Raw genomic sequence first — 23,072 nt, 5'->3', positions numbered from 1 at the left:
TATGATTAGGGGACGGGTGAGGGTCAGGCTTCGGGGAAAGGTTAGGGTTAGGGTTCGGGCTAGGGTTAGGGTTAGGGGACGGGGACGGTTTAGGGTCCAGGTGAGGGTACGACAACGCTTTACGGGGAGCGTACGTGTGAGGGCGCGGGTTAGTGTCAGCGTACGGGTTAGGATTAGGGGACGGGTGAGGGTCAGGCTTCGGGGAAGGGTTAGGGTTAGGGTTCGGGCTAGGGTTAGGGTTAGGGGACGGGGACGGTTTAGGGTCCAGGTGAGGGTACGACAACGCTTTAGGGGGAGCGTACGTGTGAGGGCGCGGGTTAGTGTCAGCGTACGGGTTAGGATTAGGGGACGGGTGAGGGTCAGGCTTCGGGGAAGGGTTAGGGTTAGGGTTCGGGCTAGGGTTAGGGTTAGGGGACGGGGACGGTTTAGGGTCCAGGTGAGGGTACGACAACGCTTTAGGGGGAGCGTACGTGTGAGGGCGCGGGTTAGTGTCGGCGTACGGGTGAGGATTAGGGGACGGGTGAGGGTCAGGCTTCGGGGAAGGGTTAGGGTTAGGGTTCGGGCTAGGGTTAGGGTTAGGGGACGGGGACGGTTTAGGGTCCAGGTGAGGGTACGACAACGCTTTAGGGGGAGCGTACGTGTGAGGGCGCGGGTTAGTGTCAGCGTACGGGTGAGGATTAGGGGACGGGTGAGGGTCAGGCTTCGGGGAAGGGTTAGGGTTAGGGTTCGGGCTAGGGTTAGGGTTAGGGGACGGGGACGGTTTAGGGTCCAGGTGAGGGTACGACAACGCTTTAGGGGGAGTGTACGTGTGAGGGCGCGGGTTAGTGTCGGCGTACGGTTGAGGATTAGGGGACGGGTGAGGGTCAGGCTTCGGGGAAGTGTTAGGGTTAGGGTTAGGGCTAGGGTTAGGGTTAGGGGACGGGGACGGTTTAGGGTCCAGGTGAGGGTACGACAACGCTTTAGGGGGAGCGTACGTGTGAGGCCGCGGGTTAGTGTCAGCGTACGGGTTAGGATTAGGGGAAGGGTGAGGGTCAGGCTTCGGGGAAGGGTTAGGGTTAGGGTTCGGGCTAGGGTTAGGGTTAGGGGACGGGGACGGTTTAGGGTCCAGGTGAGGGTACGACAACGCTTTAGGGGGAGCGGACGTGTGAGGGCGCGGGTTAGTGTCAGCGTACGGGTTAGGATTAGGGGAAGGGTGAGGGTCAGGCTTCGGGGAAGGGTTAGGGTTAGGGTTCGGGCTAGGGTTAGGGTTAGGGGACGGGGACGGTTTAGGGTCCAGGTGAGGGTACGACAACGCTTTAGGGGGAGCGTACGTGTGAGGGCGCGGGTTAGTGTCGGCGTACGGGTGAGGATTAGGGGACGGGTGAGGGTCAGGCTTCGGGGAAGTGTTAAGGTTAGGGTTCGGGCTAGGGTTAGGGTTAGGGGACGGGGACGGTTTAGGGTCCAGGTGAGGGTACGACAACGCTTTAGGGGGAGCGTACGTGTGAGGGCGCGGGTTAGTGTCAGCGTACGGGTGAGGATTAGGGGACGGGTGAGGGTCAGGCTTCGGGGAAGGGTTAGGGTTAGGGTTCGGGCTAGGGTTAGGGTTAGGGGACGGGGACGGTTTAGGGTCCAGGTGAGGGTACGACAACGCTTTAGGGGGAGCGTACGTGTGAGGGCGCGGGTTAGTGTCAGCGTACGGGTTAGGATTAGGGGACGGGTGAGGGTCAGGCTTCGGGGAAGGGTTAGGGTTAGGGTTCGGGCTAGGGTTAGGGTTAGGGGACAGGGACGGTTTAGGGTCCAGGTGAGGGTACGACAACGCTTTAGGGGGAGCGTACGTGTGAGGGCGCGGGTTAGTGTCAGCGTACGGGTTAGGATTAGGGTAAGGGTGAGGGTCAGGCTTCGGGGAAGGGTTAGGGTTAGGGTTCGGGCTAGGGTTAGGGTTAGGGGATGGGGATGGTTTAGGGTCCAGGTGAGGGTACGACAACGCTTTAGGGGGAGCGTATGTGTGAGGGCGCGGGTTAGTGTCAGCGTACGGTTTAGGATTAGGGGATGGGTGAGGATCAGGCTTCGGGGAAGGGTTAGGGTTAGGGTTCGGGCTAGGGTTAGGGTTAGGGGACGGGGACGGTTTAGGGTCCAGGTGAGGGTACGACAACGCTTTAGGGGGAGCGTACGTGTGAGGGCGCGGGTTAGTGTCAACGTACGGGTTAGGATTAGGGGACGGGTGAGGGTCAGGCTTCGGGGAAGGGTTAGGGTTAGGGTTCGGGCTAGGGTTAGGGTTAGGGGACGGGGACGGTTTAGGGTCCAGGTGAGGGTACGACAACGCTTTACGGGGAGCGTACGTGTGAGGGCGCGGGTTAGTGTCAGCGTACGGGTGAGGATTAGGGGACGGGTGAGGGTCAGGCTTCGGGGAAGGGTTAGGGTTAGGGTTCGGGCTAGGGTTAGGGTTAGGGGACGGGGACGGTTTAGGGTCCAGGTGAGGGTACGACAACGCTTTAGGGGGAGCGTACGTGTGAGGGCGCGGGTTAGTGTCAGCGTACGGGTGAGGATTAGGGGACGGGTGAGGGTCAGGCTTCGGGGAAGGGTTAGGGTTAGGGTTCGGGCTAGGGTTAGGGTTAGGGGACGGGGACGGTTTAGGGTCCAGGTGAGGGTACGACAACGCTTTAGGGGGAGCGTACGTGTGAGGGCGCGGGTTAGTGTCAGCGTACGGGTTAGGATTAGGGGACGGGTGAGGATCAGGCTTCGGGGAAGGGTTAGGGTTAGGGTTCGGGCTAGGGTTAGGGTTAGGGGACGGGGACGGTTTAGGGTCCAGGTGAGGGTACGACAACGCTTTAGGGGGAGCGTACGTGTGAGGGCGCGGGTTAGTGTCGGCGTACGGTTGAGGATTAGGGGACGGGTGAGGGTCAGGCTTCGGGGAAGGGTTAGGGTTAGGGTTCGGGCTAGGGTTAGGGTTAGGGGACGGGGACGGTTTAGGGTCCAGGTGAGGGTACGACAACGCTTTAGGGGGAGCGTACGTGTGAGGGCGCGGGTTAGTGTCAGCGTACGGGTTAGGATTAGGGGACGGGTGAGGGTCAGGCTTCGGGGAAGGGTTAGGGTTAGGGTTCGGGCTAGGGTTAGGGTTAGGGGACGGGGACGGTTTAGGGTCCAGGTGAGGGTACGACAACGCATTACGGGGAGCGTACGTGTGAGGGCGCGGGTTAGTGTCAGCGTACGGGTTAGGATTAGGGGACGGGTGAGGGTCAGGCTTCGGGGAAGGGTTAGGGTTAGGGTTCGGGCTAGGGTTAGGGTTAGGGGACAGGGACGGTTTAGGGTCCAGGTGAGGGTACGACAACGCTTTAGGGGGAGCGTACGTGTGAGGGCGCGGGTTAGTGTCAGCGTACGGGTTAGGTTTAGGGGAAGGGTGAGGGTCAGGCTTCGGGGAAGGGTTAGGGTTAGGGTTCGGGCTAGGGTTAGGGTTAGGGGACGGGGACGGTTTAGGGTCCAGGTGAGGGTACGACAACGCTTTAGGGGGAGCGTACGTGTGAGGGCGCGGGTTAGTGTCAGCGTACGGGTTAGGATTAGGGGAAGGGTGAGGGTCAGGCTTCGGGGAAGGGTTAGGGTTAGGGTTCGGGCTAGGGTTAGGGTTAGGGGACGGGGACGGTTTAGGGTCCAGGTGAGGGTACGACAACGCTTTAGGGGGAGCGTACGTGTGAGGGCGCGGGTTAGTGTCGGCGTACGGGTGAGGATTAGGGGACGGGTGAGGGTCAGGCTTCGGGGAAGGGTTAAGGTTAGGGTTCGGGCTAGGGTTAGGGTTAGGGGACGGGGACGGTTTAGGGTCCAGGTGAGGGTACGACAACGCTTTAGGGGGAGCGTACGTGTGAGGGCGCGGGTTAGTGTCAGCGTACGGGTGAGGATTAGGGGACGGGTGAGGGTCAGGCTTCGGGGAAGGGTTACGGTTAGGGTTCGGGCTAGGGTTAGGGTTAGGGGACGGGGACGGTTTAGGGTCCAGGTGAGGGTACGACAACGCTTTAGGGGGAGCGTACGTGTGAGGGCGCGGGTTAGTGTCAGCGTACGGGTTAGGATTAGGGGACGGGTGAGGGTCAGGCTTCGGGGAAGGGTTAGGGTTAGGGTTTGGGCTAGGGTTAGGGTTAGGGGACAGGGACGGTTTAGGGTCCAGGTGAGGGTACGACAACGCTTTAGGGGGAGCGTACGTGTGAGGGCGCGGGTTAGTGTCAGCGTACGGGTTAGGATTAGGGGAAGGGTGAGGGTCAGGCTTCGGGGAAGGGTTAGGGTTAGGGTTCGGGCTAGGGTTAGGGTTAGGGGACGGGGACGGTTTAGGGTCCAGGTGAGGGTACGACAACGCTTTAGGGGGAGCGTACGTGTGAGGGCGCGGGTTAGTGTCAGCGTACGGGTTAGGATTAGGGGACGGGTGAGGGTCAGGCTTCGGGGAAGGGTTAGGGTTAGGGTTCGGGCTAGGGTTAGGGTTAGGGGACGGGGACGGTTTAGGGTCCAGGTGAGGGTACGACAACGCTTTAGGGGGAGCGTACGTGTGAGGGCGCGGGTTAGTGTCAGCGTACGGGTTAGGATTAGGGGACGGGTGAGGATCAGGCTTCGGGGAAGGGTTAGGGTTAGGGTTCGGGCTAGGGTTAGGGTTAGGGGACGGGGACGGTTTAGGGTCCAGGTGAGGGTACGTCAACGCTTTAGGGGGAGCGTACGTGTGAGGGCGCGGGTTAGTGTCAACGTACGGGTTAGGATTAGGGGACGGGTGAGGGTCAGGCTTCGGGGAAGGGTTAGGGTTAGGGTTCGGGCTAGGGTTAGGGTTAGGGGACGGGGACGGTTTAGGGTCCAGGTGAGGGTACGACAACGCTTTACGGGGAGCGTACGTGTGAGGGCGCGGGTTAGTGTCAGCGTACGGGTGAGGATTAGGGGACGGGTGAGGGTCAGGCTTCGGGGAAGGGTTAGGGTTAGGGTTCGGGCTAGGGTTAGGGTTAGGGGACGGGGACGGTTTAGGGTCCAGGTGAGGGTACGACAACGCTTTAGGGGGAGCGTACGTGTGAGGGCGCGGGTTAGTGTCAGCGTACGGGTGAGGATTAGGGGACGGGTGAGGGTCAGGCTTCGGGGAAGGGTTAGGGTTAGGGTTCGGGCTAGGGTTAGGGTTAGGGGACGGGGACGGTTTAGGGTCCAGGTGAGCGTACGACAACGCTTTAGGGGGAGCGTACGTGTGAGGGCGCGGGTTAGTGTTGGCGTACGGTTGAGGATTAGGGGACGGGTGAGGGTCAGGCTTCGGGGAAGTGTTAGGGTTAGGGTTAGGGCTAGGGTTAGGGTTAGGGGACGGGGACGGTTTAGGGTCCAGGTGAGGGTACGATAACGCTTTAGGGGGAGCGTACGTGTGAGGGCGCGGGTTAGTGTCAGCGTACGGGTTAGGATTAGGGGACGGGTGAGGGTCAGGCTTCGGGGAAGGGTTAGGGTTAGGGTTCGGGCTAGGGTTAGGGTTAGGGGACGGGGACGGTTTAGGGTCCAGGTGAGGGTACGACAACGCTTTACGGGGAGCGTACGTGTGAGGGCGCGGGTTAGTGTCAGCGTACGGGTTAGGATTAGGGGACGGGTGAGGGTCAGGCTTCGGGGAAGGGTTAGGGTTAGGGTTCGGGCTAGGGTTAGGGTTAGGGGACGGGGACGGTTTAGGGTCCAGGTGAGGGTACGACAACGCTTTAGGGGGAGCGTACGTGTGAGGGCGCGGGTTAGTGTCAGCGTACGGGTTAGGATTAGGGGACGGGTGAGGGTCAGGCTTCGGGGAAGGGTTAGGGTTAGGGTTCGGGCTAGGGTTAGGGTTAGGGGACGGGGACGGTTTAGGGTCCAGGTGAGGGTACGACAACGCTTTACGGGGAGCGTACGTGTGAGGGCGCGGGTTAGTGTCAGCGTACGGGTTAGGATTAGGGGACGGGTGAGGGTCAGGCTTCGGGGAAGGGTTAGGGTTAGGGTTCGGGCTAGGGTTAGGGTTAGGGGACAGGGACGGTTTAGGGTCCAGGTGAGGGTACGACAACGCTTTAGGGGGAGCGTACGTGTGAGGGCGCGGGTTAGTGTCAGCGTACGGGTTAGGATTAGGGGAAGGGTGAGGGTCAGGCTTCGGGGAAGGGTTAGGGTTAGGGTTCGGGCTAGGGTTAGGGTTAGGGGACGGGGACGGTTTAGGGTCCAGATGAGGGTACGACAACGCTTTAGGGGGAGCGTACGTGTGAGGGCGCGGGTTAGTGTCAGCGTACGGGTTAGGATTAGGGGAAGGGTGAGGGTCAGGCTTCGGGGAAGGGTTAGGGTTAGGGTTCGGGCTAGGGTTAGGGTTAGGGGACGGGGACGGTTTAGGGTCCAGGTGAGGGTACGACAACGCTTTAGGGGGAGCGTACGTGTGAGGGCGCGGGTTAGTGTCGGCGTACGGGTGAGGATTAGGGGACGGGTGAGGGTCAGGCTTCGGGGAAGGGTTAAGGTTAGGGTTCGGGCTAGGGTTAGGGTTAGGGGACGGGGACGGTTTAGGGTCCAGGTGAGGGTTCGACAACGCTTTAGGGGGAGCGTACGTGTGAGGGCGCGGGTTAGTGTCAGCGTACGTGTGAGGATTAGGGGACGGGTGAGGGTCAGGCTTCGGGGAAGGGTTAGGGTTAGGGTTCGGGCTAGGGTTAGGGTTAGGGGACGGGGACGGTTTAGGGTCCAGGTGAGGGTACGACAACGCTTTAGGGGGAGCGTACGTGTGAGGGCGCTGGTTAGTGTCAGCGTACGGGTTAGGATTAGGGGACGGGTGAGGGTCAGGCTTCGGGGAAGGGTTAGGGTTAGGGTTCGGGCTAGGGTTAGGGTTAGGGGACAGGGACGGTTTAGGGTCCAGGTGAGGGTACGACAACGCTTTAGGGGGAGCGTACGTGTGAGGGCGCGGGTTAGTGTCAGCGTACGGGTTAGGATTAGGGGAAGGGTGAGGGTCAGGCTTCGGGGAAGGGTTAGGGTTAGGGTTCGGGCTAGGGTTAGGGTTAGGTGACGGGGACGGTTTAGGGTCCAGGTGAGGGTACGACAACGCTTTAGGGGGAGCGTACGTGTGAGGGCGCGGGTTAGTGTCAGCGTACGGGTTAGGATTAGGGGAAGGGTGAGGGTCAGGCTTCGGGGAAGGGTTAGGGTTAGGGTTCGGGCTAGGGTTAGGGTTAGGGGACGGGGACGGTTTAGGGTCCAGGTGAGGGTACGACAACGCTTTAGGGGGAGCGTACGTGTGAGGGCGCGGGTTAGTGTCGGCGTACGGGTGAGGATTAGGGGACGGGTGAGGGTCAGGCTTCGGGGAAGGGTTAAGGTTATGGTTCGGGCTAGGGTTAGGGTTAGGGGACGGGGACGGTTTAGGGTCCAGGTGAGGGTACGAAAACGCTTTAGGGGGAGCGTACGTGTGAGGGCGCGGGTTAGTGTCAGCGTACGGGTGAGGATTAGGGGACGGGTGAGGTTCAGGCTTCGGGGAAGGGTTAGGGTTAGGGTTCGGGCTAGGGTTAGGGTTAGGGGACGGGGACGGTTTAGGGTCCAGGTAAGGGTACGACAACGCTTTAGGGGGAGCGTACGTGTGAGGGCGCGGGTTAGTGTCAGCGTACGGGTGAGGATTAGGGGACGGGTGAGGGTCAGGCTTCGGGGAAGGGTTAGGGTTAGGGTTCGGGCTAGGGTTAGGGTTAGGGGACGGGGACGGTTTAGGGTCCAGGTGAGGGTACGACAACGCTTTAGTTGGAGCGTACGTGTGAGGGCACGGGTTAGTGTCAGCGTACGGGTTAGGATTAGGGGAAGGGTGAGGGTCAGGCTTCGGGGAAGGGTTAGGGTTAGGGTTCGGGCTAGGGTTAGGGTTAGGGGACGGGGACGGTTTAGGGTCCAGGTGAGGGTACGACAACGCTTTAGGGGGAGCGTACGTGTGAGGGCGCGGGTTAGTGTCAGCGTACGGGTTAGGATTAGGGGAAGGGTGAGGGTCAGGCTTCGGGGAAGGGTTAGGGTTAGGGTTCGGGCTAGGGTTAGGGTTAGGGGACGGGGACGGTTTAGGGTCCAGGTGAGGGTACGACAACGCTTTAGGGGGAGCGTACGTGTGAGGGCGCGGGTTAGTGTCAGCGTACGGGTTAGGATTAGGGGAAGGGTGAGGGTCAGGCTTCGGGGAAGGGTTAGGGTTAGGGTTCGGGCTAGGGTTAGGGTTAGGGGACGGGGACGGTTTAGGGTCCAGGTGAGGGTACGACAACGCTTTAGGGGGAGCGTACGTGTGAGGGCGCGGGTTAGTGTCGGCGTACGGGTGAGGATTAGGGGACGGGTGAGGGTCAGGCTTCGGGGAAGGGTTAAGGTTAGGGTTCGGGCTAGGGTTAGGGATAGGGGACGGGGACGGTTTAGGGTCCAGGTGAGGGTACGACAACGCTTTAGGGGGAGCGTACGTGTGAGGGCGCGGGTTAGTGTCAGCGTACGGGTTAGGATTAGGGGACGGGTGAGGGTCAGGCTTCGGGGAAGGGTTAGGGTTAGGGTTCGGGCTAGGGTTAGGGTTAGGGGACGGGGACGGTTTAGGGTCCAGGTGAGGGTACGACAACGCTTTAGGGGAACGTACGTGTGAGGGCGCGGGTTAGTGTCAGCGTACGGGTGAGGATTAGGGGACGGGTGAGGGTCAGGCTTCGGGGAAGGGTTAGGCTTAGGGTTCGGGTTAGGGTTAGGGGACGGGGACGGTTTAGGGTCCATGTTAGGGTACGACAACGCTTTAGGGGGAGCGTACGTGTGAGGGCGCGGGTTAGTGTCAGCGTACGGGTTAGGATTAGGGGAAGTGTGAGGGTCAGGCTTCGGGGAAGGGTTAGGGTTAGGGTTCGGGCTAGGGTTAGGGTTAGGGGACGGGGACGGTTTAGGGTCCAGGTGAGGGTACGACAATGCTTTAGGGGGAGCGTACGTGTGAGGGCGCGGGTTAGTGTCAGCGTACGGGTGAGGATTAGGGGACGGGTGAGGGTCAGGCTTCGGGGAAGGGTTAGGGTTAGGGTTCGGGCTAGGTTTAGGGTTTGGGTTAGGGGATGGTTTAGGGTCCAGGTGAGGGTACGACAACGCTTTAGGGGGAGCGTACGTGTGAGGGCGCGGGTTAGTGTCAGCGTACGGGTGAGGATTAGGGGACGTGTGAGGGTCAGGCTTCGGGGAAGGGTTAGGCTTAGGGTTCGGGCTAGGGTTAGGGTTAGGGGACGGGGACGGTTTAGGGTCCAGGTGAGGGTACGACAACGCTTTAGGGGGAGCGTACGTGTGAGGGCGCGGGTTAGTGTCAGCGTACGGGTGAGGATTAGGGGACGGGTGAGGGTCAGGCTTCGGGGAAGGGTTAGGGTTAGGGTTCGGGCTAGGGTTAGGGTTAGGGGACGGGGACGGTTTAGGGTCCAGGTGAGGGTACGACAACGCTTTAGGGGGAGCGTGCGTGTGAGGGCGCGGGTTAGTGTCAGCGTACGGGTGAGGATTAGGGGACGGGTGAGGGTCAGGCTTCGGGGAAGGGTTAGTGTTAGGGTTCGGGCTAGGGTTAGGGTTAGGGGACGGGGACGGTTTAGGGTCCAGGTGAGGGTACGACAACGCTTTAGGGGGAGCGTACGTGTGAGGGCGCGGGTTAGTGTCAGCGTACGGGTGAGGATTAGGGGACGGGTGAGGGTCAGGCTTCGGGGAAGGGTTAGGTTTAGGGTTCGGGCTAGGGTTAGGGTTAGGGGACGGGGACGGTTTAGGGTCCAGGTGAGGGTACGACAACGCTTTAGGGGGAGCGTACGTGTGAGGGCGCGGGTTAGTGTCAGCGTACGGGAGAGGATTAGGGGACGGGAGAGGGTCAGGCTTCGGGGAAGGGTTAGGGTTAGGGTTCGGGCTAGGGTTAGGGTTAGGGGACGGGGACGGTTTAGGGTCCAGGTGAGGGTACGACAACGCTTTAGGGGGAGCGTACGTGTGAGGGCGCGGGTTAGTGTCGGCGTACGGGTGAGGATTAGGGGACGGGTGAGGGTCAGGCTTCGGGGAAGGGTTAGGGATAGGGTTCGGGCTAGGGTTAGGGTTAGGGGACGGGGACGGTTTAGGGTCCAGGTGAGGGTACGACAACGCTTTAGGGGGAGCGTACGTGTGAGGGCGCGGGTTAGTGTCAGCGTACGGGTGAGGATTAGGGGACGGGTGAGGGTCAGGCTTCGGGGAAGGGTTAGGGTTAGGGTTCGGGCTAGGGTTAGGGTTAGGGGACGGGGACGGTTTAGGGTCCAGGTGAGGGTACGACAACGCTTTAGGGGGAGCGTACGTGTGAGGGCGCGGGTTAGTGTCAGCGTACGGGTGAGGATTAGGGGACGGGTGAGGGTCAGGCTTCGGGGAAGTGTTAGGGTTAGGGTTCGGGCTAGGGTTAGGGTTAGGGGACGGGGACGGTTTAGGGTCCAGGTGAGGGTACGACAACGCTTTAGGGGGAGCGTACGTGTGAGGGCGCGGGTTAGTGTCAGCGTACGGGTTAGGATTAGGGGACGGGTGAGGGTCAGGCTTCGGGGAAGGGTTAGGTTTAGGGTTCGGGCTAGGGTTAGGGTTAGGGGACGGGGACGGTTTAGGGTCCAGGTGAGGGTACGACAACGCTTTAGGGGGAGCGTACGTGTGAGGGCGCGGGTTAGTGTCAGCGTACGGGTTAGGATTAGGGGACGGGTGAGGGTCAGGCTTCGGGGAAGGGTTAGGGTTAGGGTTCGGGCTAGGGTTAGGGTTAGGGGACGGGGACGGTTTAGGGTCCAGGTGAGGGTACGACAACGCTTTAGGGGGAGCGTACGTGTGAGGGCGCGGGTTAGTGTCAGCGTACGGGTTAGGATTAGGGGAAGGGTGAGGGTCAGGCTTCGGGGAAGGGTTAGGGTTAGGGTTCGGGCTAGGGTTAGGGTTAGGGGACGGGGACGGTTTAGGGTCCAGGTGAGGGTACGACAACGCTTTAGGGGGAGCGTACGTGTGAGGGCGCGGGTTAGTGTCGGCGTACGGGTGAGGATTAGGGGACGGGTGAGGGTCAGGCTTCGGGGAAGTGTTAAGGTTAGGGTTCGGGCTAGGGTTAGGGTTAGGGGACGGGGACGGTTTAGGGTCCAGGTGAGGGTACGACAACGCTTTAGGGGGAGCGTACGTTTGAGGGCGCGGGTTAGTGTCAGCGTACGGGTTAGGATTAGGGGACGGGTGAGGGTCAGGCTTCGGGGAAGGGTTAGGGTTAGGGTTCGGGCTAGGGTTAGGGTTAGGGGACGGGGACGGTTTAGGGTCCAGGTGAGGGTACGACAACGCTTTAGGGGGAGCATACTTGTGAGGGCGCGGGTTAGTGTCAGCGTACGGGTGAGGATTAGGGGACGGGTGAGGGTCAGGCTTCGGGGAAGGGTTAGGGTTAGGGTTCGGGCTAGGGTTAGGGTTAGGGGACGGGGACGGTTTAGGGTCCAGGTGAGGGTACGACAACGCTTTAGGGGGAGCGTACGTGTGAGGGCGCGGGTTAGTGTCAGCGTACGGGTGAGGATTAGGGGACGGGTGAGGGTCAGGCTTCGGGGAAGGGTTAGGGTTAGGGTTCGGGCTAGGGTTAGGGTTAGGGGACGGGGACGGTTTAGGGTCCAGGTTAGGGTACGACAACGCTTTAGGGGGAGCATACTTGTGAGGGCGCGGGTTAGTGTCAGCGTACGGGTGAGGATTAGGGGACGGGTGAGGGTCAGGCTTCGGGGAAGGGTTAGGGTTAGGGTTCGGGCTAGGGTTAGGGTTAGGGGACGGGGACGGTTTAGGGTCCAGGTGAGGGTATGACAACGCTTTAGGGGGAGCGTACGTGTGAGGGCGCGGGTTAGTGTCAGCGTACGGGTGAGGATTAGGGGACGGGTGAGGGTCAGGCTTCGGGGAAGGGTTAGGGTTAGGATTCGGGCTAGGTTTAGGGTTAGGGTTAGGGGACGGTTTAGGGTCCAGGTGAGGGTACGACAACGCTTTAGGGGGAGCGTACGTGTGAGGGCGCGGGTTAGTGTCAGCGTACGGGTGAGGATTAGGGGACGGGTGAGGGTCAGGCTTCGGGGAAGTGTTAGGCTTAGGGTTCGGGCTAGGGTTAGGGTTAGGGGACGGGGACGGTTTAGGGTCCAGGTGAGGGTACGACAACGCTTTAGGGGGAGCGTACGTGTGAGGGCGCGGGTTAGTCTCAGCGTACGGGTGAGGATTAGGGGACGGGTGAGTGTCAGGCTTCGGGGAAGGGTTAGGGTTAGGGTTCGGGCTAGGGTTAGGGTTAGGGGACGGGGACGGTTCAGGGTCCACTTGAGGGTACGACAACGCTTTAGGGGGAGCGTGCGTGTGAGGGCGCGGGTTAGTGTCAGCGTACGGGTGAGGATTAGGGGACGGGTGAGGGTCAGGCTTCGGGGAAGGGTTAGGGTTAGGGTTCGGGCTAGGGTTAGGGTTAGGGGACGGGGACGGTTTAGGGTCCAGGTGAGGGTACGACAACGCTTTAGGGGGAGCGTACGTGTGAGGGCGCGGGTTAGTGTCAGCGTACGGGTGAGGATTAGGGGACGGGTGAGGGTCAGGCTTCGGGGAAGGGTTAGGTTTAGGGTTCGGGCTAGGGTTAGGGTTAGGGGACGGGGACGGTTTAGGGTCCAGGTGAGGGTACGACAACGCTTTAGGGGGAGCGTACGTGTGAGGTCGCGGGTTAGTGTCAGCGTACGGGAGAGGATTAGGGGACGGGAGAGGGTCAGGCTTCGGGGAAGGGTTAGGGTTAGGGTTCGGGCTAGGGTTAGGGTTAGGGGACGGGGACGGTTTAGGGTCCAGGTGAGGGTACGACAACGCTTTAGGGGGAGCGTACGTGTGAGGGCGCGGGTTAGTGTCGGCGTACGGGTGAGGATTAGGGGACGGGTGAGGGTCAGGCTTCGGGGAAGGGTTAAGGTTAGGGTTCGGGCTAGGGTTAGGGTTAGGGGACGGGGACGGTTTAGGGTCCAGGTGAGGGTACGACAACGCTTTAGGGGGAGCGTACGTGTGAGGGCGCGGGTTAGTGTTGGCGTACGGGTGAGGATTAGGGGACGGGTGAGGGTCAGGCTTCGGGGAAGGGTTAGGGTTAGGGTTCGGGCTAGGGTTAGGGTTAGGGGACGGGGACGGTTTAGGGTCCAGGTGAGGGTACGACAACGCTTTAGGGGGAGCGTACGTGTGAGGGCGCGGGTTAGTGTCGGCGTACGGGTTAGGATTAGGGGACGGGTGAGGGTCAGGCTTCGGGGAAGATTTAGGGTTAGGGTTCGGGCTAGGGTTAGGGTTAGGGGACGGGGACGGTTTAGGGTCCAGGTGAGGGTACGACAACGCTTTAGGGGGAGCGTACGTGTGAGGGCGCGGGTTAGTGTCAGCGTACGGGTTAGGATTAGGGGACGGGTGAGGATCAGGCTTCGGGGAAGGGTTAGGGTTAGGGTTCGGGCTAGGGTTAGGGTTAGGGGACGGGGACGGTTTAGGGTCCAGGTGAGGGTACGACAACGCTTTAGGGGGAGCGTACGTGTGAGGGCGCGGGTTAGTGTCAACGTACGGGTTAGGATTAGGGGACGGGTGAGGGTCAGGCTTCGGGGAAGGGTTAGGGTTAGGGTTCGGGCTAGGGTTAGGGTTAGGGGACGGGGACGGTTTAGGGTCCAGGTGAGGGTACGACAACGCTTTAGGGGGAGCGTACGTGTGAGGGCGCGGGTTAGTGTCAACGTACGGGTTAGGATTAGGGGACGGGTGAGGGTCAGGCTTCGGGGAAGGGTTAGGGTTAGGGTTCGGGCTAGGGTTAGGGTTAGGGGACGGGGACGGTTTAGGGTCCAGGTGAGGGTACGACAACGCTTTAGGGGGAGCGTACGTGTGAGGGCGCGGGTTAGTGTCGGCGTACGGGTGAGGATTAGGGGACGGGTGAGGGTCAGGCTTCGGGGAAGGGTTAGGGTTAGGGTTCGGGCTAGGGTTAGGGTTAGGGGACGGGGACGGTTTAGGGTCCAGGTGAGGGTACGACAACGCTTTAGGGGGAGCGTACGTGTGAGGGCGCAGGTTAGTGTCGGCGTACGGGTTAGGATTAGGGGACGGGTGAGGGTCAGGCTTCGGGGAAGATTTAGGGTTAGGGTTCAGGCTAGGGTTAGGGTTAGGGGACGGGGACGGTTTAGGGTCCAGGTGAGGGTACGACAACGCTTTAGGGGGAGCGTACGTGTGAGGGCGCGGGTTAGTGTCGGCGTACGGGTGAGGATTAGGGGACGGGTGAGGGTCAGGCTTCGGGGAAGGGTTAGGGTTAGGGTTCGGGCTAGGGTTAGGGTTAGGGGACAGGGAAGGTTTAGGGTCCAGGTGAGGGTACGACAACGCTTTAGGGGGAGCGTACGTGTGAGGGCGCAGGTTAGTGTCAGCGTACGAGTGAGGATTAGGGGACGGGTGAGGGTCAGGCTTCGGGGAAGGGTTAGGGTTAGGGTTCGGGCTAGGGTTAGGGTTAGGGGACGGGGACGGTTTAGGGTCCAGGTGAGGGTACGACAACGCTTTAGGGGGAGCGTACGTGTGAGGGCGCGGGTTAGTGTCAGCGTACGGGTGAGGATTAGGGGACGGGTGAGGGTCAGGCTTCGGGGAAGTGTTAGGGTTAGGGTTCGGGCTAGGGTTAGGGTTAGGGGACGGGGACGGTTTCGGGTCCAGGTGAGGGTACGACAACGCTTTAGGGGGAGCGTACGTGTGAGGGCGCGGGTTAGTGTCAGCGTACGGGTGAGGATTAGGGGACGGGTGAGGGTCAGGCTTCGGGGAAGGGTTAGGGTTAGGGTTCGGGCTAGGGTTAGGGTTAGGGGACGGGGACGGTTTAGGGTCCAGGTGAGGGTACGACAACGCTTTAGGGGGAGCGTACGTGTGAGGGCGCGGGTTAGTGTCAGCGTACGGGTTAGGATTAGGGGACGGGTGAGGGTCAGGCTTCGGGGAAGGGTTAGGGTTAGGGTTCGGGCTAGGGTTAGGGTTAGGGGACGGGGACGGTTTAGGGTCCAGGTGAGGGTACGACAACGCTTTAGGGGGAGCGTACGTGTGAGGGCGCGGGTTAGTGTCAGCGTACGGGTTAGGATTAGGGGACGGGTGAGGGTCAGGCTTCGGGGAAGGGTTAGGGTTAGGGTTCGGGCTAGGGTTAGGGTTAGGGGACGGGGACGGTTTAGGGTCCAGGTGAGGGTACGACAACGCTTTAGGGGGAGCGTACGTGTGAGGGCGCGGGTTAGTGTCAGCGTACGGGTGAGGATTAGGGGACGGGTGAGGGTCAGGCTTCGGGGAAGGGTTAGGGTTAGGGTTCGGGCTAGGGTTAGGGTTAGGGGATGGGGACGGTTTAGGGTCCAGGTGAGGGTACGACAACGCTTTAGGGGGAGCGTACGTGTGAGGGCGCGGGTTAGTGTCAGCGTACGGGTTAGGATTAGGGGACGGGTGAGGGTCAGGCTTCGGGGAAGGGTTAGGGTTAGGGTTCGGGCTAGGGTTAGGGTTAGGGGACGGGGACGGTTTAGGGTCCAGGTGAGGGTACGACAACGCTTTAGGGGGAGCGTACGTGTGAGGGCGCGGGTTAGTGTCAGTGTACGGGTTAGGATTAGGGGACGGGTGAGGGTCAGGCTTCGGGGAAGGGTTAGGGTTAGGGTTCGGGCTAGGGTTAGGGTTAGGGGACGGGGACGGTTTAGGGTCCAGGTGAGGGTACGACAACGCTTTAGGGGGAGCGTACGTGTGAGGGCGCGGGTTAGTGTCAACGTACCGGTTATGATTAGGGGACGGGTGAGGGTCAGGCTTCGGGGAAGGGTTAGGGTTAGGGTTCGGGCTAGGGTTAGGGTTAGGGGACGGGGACGGTTTAGGGTCCAGGTGAGGGTACGACAACGCTTTACGGGGAGCGTACGTGTGAGGGCGCGGGTTAGTGTCAGCGTACGGGTTAGGATTAGGGGACGGGTGAGGGTCAGGCTTCGGGGAAGGGTTAGGGTTAGGGTTCGGGCTAGGGTTAGGGTTAGGGGACGGGGACGGTTTAGGGTCCAGGTGAGGGTACGACAACGCTTTAGGGGGAGCGTACGTGTGAGGGCGCGGGTTAGTGTCAGCGTACGGGTTAGGATTAGGGGACGGGTGAGGGTCAGGCTTCGGGGAAGGGTTAGGGTTAGGGTTCGGGCTAGGGTTAGGGTTAGGGGACGGGGACGGTTTAGGGTCCAGGTGAGGGTACGACAACGCTTTAGGGGGAGCGTACGTGTGAGGGCGCGGGTTAGTGTCGGCGTACGGGTGAGGATTAGGGGACGGGTGAGGGTCAGGCTTCGGGGAAGGGTTAGGGTTAGGGTTCGGGCTAGGGTTAGGGTTAGGGGACGGGGACGGTTTAGGGTCCAGGTGAGGGTACGACAACGCTTTAGGGGGAGCGTACGTGTGAGGGCGCGGGTTAGTGTCAGCGTACGGGTTAGGATTAGGGGACGGGTGAGGGTCAGGCTTCGGGGAAGGGTTAGGGTTAGGGTTCGGGCTAGGGTTAGGGTTAGGGGACGGGGACGGTTTAGGGTCCAGGTGAGGGTATGACAACGCTTTAGGGGGAGCGTACGTGTGAGGGCGCGGGTTAGTGTCAGCGTACGGGTTAGGATTAGGGGACGGGTGAGGGTCAGGCTTCGGGGAAGGGTTAGGGTTAGGGTTCGGGCTAGGGTTAGGGTTAGGGGACGGGGACGGTTTAGGGTCCAGGTGAGGGTACGACAACGCTTTAGGGGGAGCGTACGTGTGAGGGCGCGGGTTAGTGTCAGCGTACGGGTTAGGATTAGGGGACGGGTGAGGGTCAGGCTTCGGGGAAGGGTTAGGGTTAGGGTTCGGGCTAGGGTTAGGGTTAGGGGACGGGGACGGTTTAGGGTCGAGGTGAGGGTACGACAACGCTTTAGGGGGAGCGTACGTGTGAGGGCGCGGGTTAGTGTCAGCGTACGGGTTAGGATTAGGGGACGGGTGAGGGTCAGGCTTCGGGGAAGGGTTAGGGTTAGGGTTCGGGCTAGGGTTAGGGTTAGGGGACGGGGACGGTTTAGGGTCCAGGTGAGGGTACGACAACGCTTTAGGGGGAGCGTACGTGTGAGGGCGCGGGTTAGTGTCAGCGTACGGGTTAGGATTAGGGGACGGGTGAGGGTCAGGCTTCGGGGAAGGGTTAGGGTTAGGGTTCGGGCTAGGGTTAGGGTTAGGGGACGGGGACGGTTTAGGGTCCAGGTGAGGGTACGACAACGCTTTAGGGGGAGCGTACGTGTGAGGGCGCGGGTTAGTGTAAACGTACGGGTTAGGATTAGGGGACGGGTGAGGGTCAGGCTTCGGGGAAGGGTTAGGGTTAGGGTTCGGGCTAGGGTTAGGGTTAGGGGACGGGGACGGTTTAGGGTCCAGGTTAGGGTACGACAACGCTTTAGGGGGAGCATACTTGTGAGGGCGCGGGTTAGTGTCAGCGTACGGGTGAGGATTAGGGGACGGGTGAGGGTCAGGCTTCGGGGAAGGGTTAGGGTTAGGGTTCGGGCTAGGGTTAGGGTTAGGGGACGGGGACGGTTTAGGGTCCAGGTGAGGGTATGACAACGCTTTAGGGGGAGCGTACGTGTGAGGGCGCGGGTTAGTGTCAGCGTACGGGTGAGGATTAGGGGACGGGTGAGGGTCAGGCTTCGGGGAAGGGTTAGGGTTAGGGTTCGGGCTAGGTTTAGGGTTAGGGTTAGGGGACGGTTTAGGGTCCAGGTGAGGGTACGACAACGCTTTAGGGGGAGCGTACGTGTGAGGGCGCGGGTTAGTGTCAGCGTACGGGTGAGGATTAGGGGACGGGTGAGGGTCAGGCTTCGGGGATGGGTTAGGCTTAGGGTTCGGGCTAGGGTTAGGGTTAGGGGACGGGGACGGTTTAGGGTCCAGGTGAGGGTACGACAACGCTTTAGGGGGAGCGTACGTGTGAGGGCGCGGGTTAGTGTCAGCGTACGGGTGAGGATTAGGGGACGGGTGAGTGTCAGGCTTCGGGGAAGGGTTAGGGTTAGGGTTCGGGCTAGGGTTAGGGTTAGGGGACGGGGACGGTTCAGGGTCCACATGAGGGTACGACAACGCTTTAGGGGGAGCGTGCGTGTGAGGGCGCGGGTTAGTGTCAGCGTACGGGTGAGGATTAGGGGACGGGTGAGGGTCAGGCTTCGGGGAAGGGTTAGGGTTAGGGTTCGGGCTAGGGTTAGGGTTAGGGGACGGGGACGGTTTAGGGTCCAGGTGAGGGTACGACAACGCTTTAGGGGGAGCGTACGTGTGAGGGCGCGGGTTAGTGTCAGCGTACGGGTGAGGATTAGGGGACGGGTGAGGGTCAGGCTTCGGGGAAGGGTTAGGTTTAGGGTTCGGGCTAGGGTTAGGGTTAGGGGACGGGGACGGTTTAGGGTCCAGGTGAGGGTACGACAACGCTTTAGGGGGAGCGTACGTGTGAGGGCGCGGGTTAGTGTCAGCGTACGGGAGAGGATTAGGGGACGGGAGAGGGTCAGGCTTCGGGGAAGGGTTAGGGTTAGGGTTCGGGCTAGGGTTAGGGTTAGGGGACGGGGACGGTTTAGGGTCCAGGTGAGGGTACGACAACGCTTTAGGGGGAGCGTATGTGTGAGGGCGCGGGTTAGTGTCGGCGTTCGGGTGAGGATTAGGGGACGGGTGAGGGTCAGGCTTCGGGGAAGGGTTAAGGTTAGGGTTCGGGCTAGGGTTAGGGTTAGGGGACGGGGACGGTTTAGGGTCCAGGTGAGGGTACGACAACGCTTTAGGGGGAGCGTACGTGTGAGGGCGCGGGTTAGTGTCGGCGTACGGGTGAGGATTAGGGGACGGGTGAGGGTCAGGCTTCGGGGAAGGGTTAGGGTTAGGGTTCGGGCTAGGGTTAGGGTTAGGGGACGGGGACGGTTTAGGGTCCAGGTGAGGGTACGACAACGCTTTAGGGGGAGCGTACGTGTGAGGGCGCAGGTTAGTGTCGGCGTACGGGTTAGGATTAGGGGACGGGTGAGGGTCAGGCTTCGGGGAAGATTTAGGGTTAGGGTTCGGGCTAGGGTTAGGGTTAGGGGACGGGGACGGTTTAGGGTCCAGGTGAGGGTACGACAACGCTTTAGGGGGAGCGTACGTGTGAGGGCGCGGGTTAGTGTCGGCGTACGGGTGAGGATTAGGGGACGGGTGAGGGTCAGGCTTCGGGGAAGGGTTAGGGTTAGGGTTCGGGCTAGGGTTAGGGTTAGGGGACGGGGAAGGTTTAGGGTCCAGGTGAGGGTACGACAACGCTTTAGGGGGAGCGTACGTGTGAGGGCGTAGGTTAGTGTCAGCGTACGAGTGAGGATTAGGGGACGGGTGAGGGTCAGGCTTCGGGGAAGGGTTAGGGTTAGGGTTCGGGCTAGGGTTAGGGTTAGGGGACGGGGACGGTTTAGGGTCCAGGTGAGGGTACGACAACGCTTTAGGGGGAGCGTACGTGTGAGGGCGCGGGTTAGTGTCGGCGTACGGGTGAGGATTAGGGGACGGGTGAGGGTCAGGCTTCGGGGAAGGGTTAGGGTTAGGGTTCGGGCTAGGGTTAGGGTTAGGGGACGGGGACGGTTTAGGGTCCAGGTGAGGGTACGACAACGCTTTAGGGGGAGCGTACGTGTGAGGGCGCGGGTTAGTGTCAGCGTACGAGTGAGGATTAGGGGACGGGTGAGGGTCAGGCTTCGGGGAAGATTTAGGGTTAGGGTTCGGGCTAGGGTTAGGGTTAGGGGACGGGGACGGTTTAGGGTCCAGGTGAGGGTACGACAACGCTTTAGGGGGAGCGTACGTGTGAGGGCGCGGGTTAGTGTCAGCGTACGGGTGAGGATTAGGGGACGGGTGAGGGTCAGGCTTCGGGGAAGTGTTAGGGTTAGGGTTCGGGCTAGGGTTAGGGTTAGGGGACGGGGACGGTTTCGGGTCCAGGTGAGGGTACGACAACGCTTTAGGGGGAGCGTACGTGTGAGGGCGCGGGTTAGTGTCAGCGTACGGGTGAGGATTAGGGGACGGGTGAGGGTCAGGCTTCGGGGAAGGGTTAGGGTTAGGGTTCGGGCTAGGGTTAGGGTTAGGGGACGGGGACGGTTTAGGGTCCAGGTGAGGGTACGACAACGCTTTAGGGGGAGCGTACGTGTGAGGGCGCGGGTTAGTGTCAGCGTACGGGTTAGGATTAGGGGACGGGTGAGGGTCAGGCTTCGGGGAAGGGTTAGGGTTAGGGTTCGGGCTAGGGTTAGGGTTAGGGGACGGGGACGGTTTAGGGTCCAGGTGAGGGTACGACAACGCTTTAGGGGGAGCGTACGTGTGAGGGCGCGGGTTAGTGTCAGCGTACGGGTTAGGATTAGGGGACGGGTGAGGGTCAGGCTTCGGGGAAGGGTTAGGGTTAGGGTTCGGGCTAGGGTTAGGGTTAGGGGACGGGGACGGTTTAGGGTCCAGGTGAGGGTACGACAACGCTTTAGGGGGAGCGTACGTGTGAGGGCGCGGGTTAGTGTCAGCGTACGGGTGAGGATTAGGGGACGGGTGAGGGTCAGGCTTCGGGGAAGGGTTAGGGTTAGGGTTCGGGCTAGGGTTAGGGTTAGGGGACGGGGACGGTTTAGGGTCCAGGTGAGGGTACGACAACGCTTTAGGGGGAGCGTACGTGTGAGGGCGCGGGTTAGTGTCAGTGTACGGGTTAGGATTAGGGGACGGGTGAGGGTCAGGCTTCGGGGAAGGGTTAGGGTTAGGGTTCGGGCTAGGGTTAGGGTTAGGGGACGGGGACGGTTTAGGGTCCAGGTGAGGGTACGACAACGCTTTAGGGGGAGCGTACGTGTGAGGGCGCGGGTTAGTGTCAACGTACCGGTTATGATTAGGGGACGGGTGAGGGTCAGGCTTCGGGGAAGGGTTAGGGTTAGGGTTCGGGCTAGGGTTAGGGTTAGGGGACGGGGACGGTTTAGGGTCCAGGTGAGGGTACGACAACGCTTTACGGGGAGCGTACGTGTGAGGGCGCGGGTTAGTGTCAGCGTACGGGTGAGGATTAGGGGACGGGTGAGGGTCAGGCTTCGGGGAAGGGTTAGGCTTAGGGTTCGGGCTAGGGTTAGGGTTAGGGGACGGGGACGGTTTAGGGTCCAGGTGAGGGTACGACAACGCTTTAGGGGGAGCGTACGTGTGAGGGCGCGGGTTAGTGTCAGCGTACGGGTTAGGATTAGGGGACGGGTGAGGGTCAGGCTTCGGGGAAGGGTTAGGGTTAGGGTTCGGGCTAGGGTTAGGGTTAGGGGACGGGGACGGTTTAGGGTCCAGGTGAGGGTACGACAACGCTTTAGGGGGAGCGTACGTGTGAGGGCGCGGGTTAGTGTCGGCGTACGGGTGAGGATTAGGGGACGGGTGAGGGTCAGGCTTCGGGGAAGGGTTAGGGTTAGGGTTCGGGCTAGGGTTAGGGTTAGGGGACGGGGACGGTTTAGGGTCCAGGTGAGGGTACGACAACGCTTTAGGGGGAGCGTACGTGTGAGGGCGCGGGTTAGTGTCAGCGTACGGGTTAGGATTAGGGGACGGGTGAGGGTCAGGCTTCGGGGAAGGGTTAGGGTTAGGGTTCGGGCTAGGGTTAGGGTTAGGGGACGGGGACGGTTTAGGGTCCAGGTGAGGGTATGACAACGCTTTAGGGGGAGCGTACGTGTGAGGGCGCGGGTTAGTGTCAGCGTACGGGTTAGGATTAGGGGACGGGTGAGGGTCAGGCTTCGGGGAAGGGTTAGGGTTAGGGTTCGGGCTAGGGTTAGGGTTAGGGGACGGGGACGGTTTAGGGTCCAGGTGAGGGTACGACAACGCTTTAGGGGGAGCGTACGTGTGAGGGCGCGGGTTAGTGTCAGCGTACGGGTTAGGATTAGGGGACGGGTGAGGGTCAGGCTTCGGGGAAGGGTTAGGGTTAGGGTTCGGGCTAGGGTTAGGGTTAGGGGACGGGGACGGTTTAGGGTCCAGGTGAGGGTACGTCAACGCTTTAGGGGGAGCGTACGTGTGAGGGCGCGGGTTAGTGTCAGCGTACGGGTTAGGATTAGGGGACGGGTGAGGGTCAGGCTTCGGGGAAGGGTTAGGGTTAGGGTTCGGGCTAGGGTTAGGGTTAGGGGACGGGGACGGTTTAGGGTCCAGGTGAGGGTACGACAACGCTTTAGGGGGAGCGTACGTGTGAGGGCGCGGGTTAGTGTCAGCGTACGGGTTAGGATTAGGGGACGGGTGAGGGTCAGGCTTCGGGGAAGGGTTAGGGTTAGGGTTCGGGCTAGGGTTAGGGTTAGGGGACGGGGACGGTTTAGGGTCCAGGTGAGGGTACGACAACGCTTTAGGGGGAGCGTACGTGTGAGGGCGCGGGTTAGTGTCAACGTACGGGTTAGGATTAGGGGACGGGTGAGGGTCAGGCTTCGGGGAAGGGTTAGGGTTAGGGTTCGGGGTAGGGTTAGGGTTAGGGGACGGGGACGGTTTAGGGTCCAGGTGAGGGTACGACAACGCTTTAGGGGGAGCGTACGTGTGAGGGCGCGGGTTAGTGTCAGCGTACGGGTTAGGATTAGGGGACGGGTGAGGGTCAGGCTTCGGGGAAGGGTTAGGGTTAGGGTTCGGGCTAGGGTTAGGGTTAGGGGACGGGGACGGTTTAGGGTCCAGGTGAGGGTACGACAACGCTTTAGGGGGAGCGTACGTGTGAGGGCGCGGGTTAGTGTCAGCGTACGGGTGAGGATTAGGGGACGGGTGAGGGTCAGGCTTCGGGGAAGGGTTAGGGTTAGGGTTCGGGCTAGGGTTAGGGTTAGGGGACGGGGACGGTTTAGGGTCCAGGTGAGGGTACGACAACGCTTTAGGGGGAGCGTACGTGTGAGGGCGCGGGTTAGTGTCAGCGTACGGGTGAGGATTAGGGGACGGGTGAGGGTCAGGCTTCGGGGAAGGGTTAGGGTTAGGGTTCGGGCTAGGGTTAGGGTTAGGGGACGGGGACGGTTTAGGGTCCAGGTGAGGGTACGACAACGCTTTAGGGGGAGCGTACGTGTGAGGGCGCGGGTTAGTGTCAGCGTACGGGTGAGGATTAGGGGACGGGTGAGGGTCAGGCTTCGGGGAAGGGTTAGGGTTAGGGTTCGGGCTAGGGTTAGGGTTAGGGGACGGGGACGGTTTAGGGTCCAGGTGAGGGTACGACAACGCTTTAGGGGGAGCGTACGTGTGAGGGCGCGGGTTAGTGTCAGCGTACGGGTGAGGATTAGGGGACGGGTGAGGGTCAGGCTTCGGGGAAGGGTTAGGGTTAGGGTTCGGGCTAG

This window comes from Pseudorca crassidens, chromosome 16, assembly GCF_039906515.1.
Source record: "Pseudorca crassidens isolate mPseCra1 chromosome 16, mPseCra1.hap1, whole genome shotgun sequence".
Classification (NCBI taxonomy): domain Eukaryota; kingdom Metazoa; phylum Chordata; class Mammalia; order Artiodactyla; family Delphinidae; genus Pseudorca; species Pseudorca crassidens.
The sequence above is the reverse complement of the archived record's forward strand: the minus strand, read 5'-3'. Positions refer to the sequence as shown.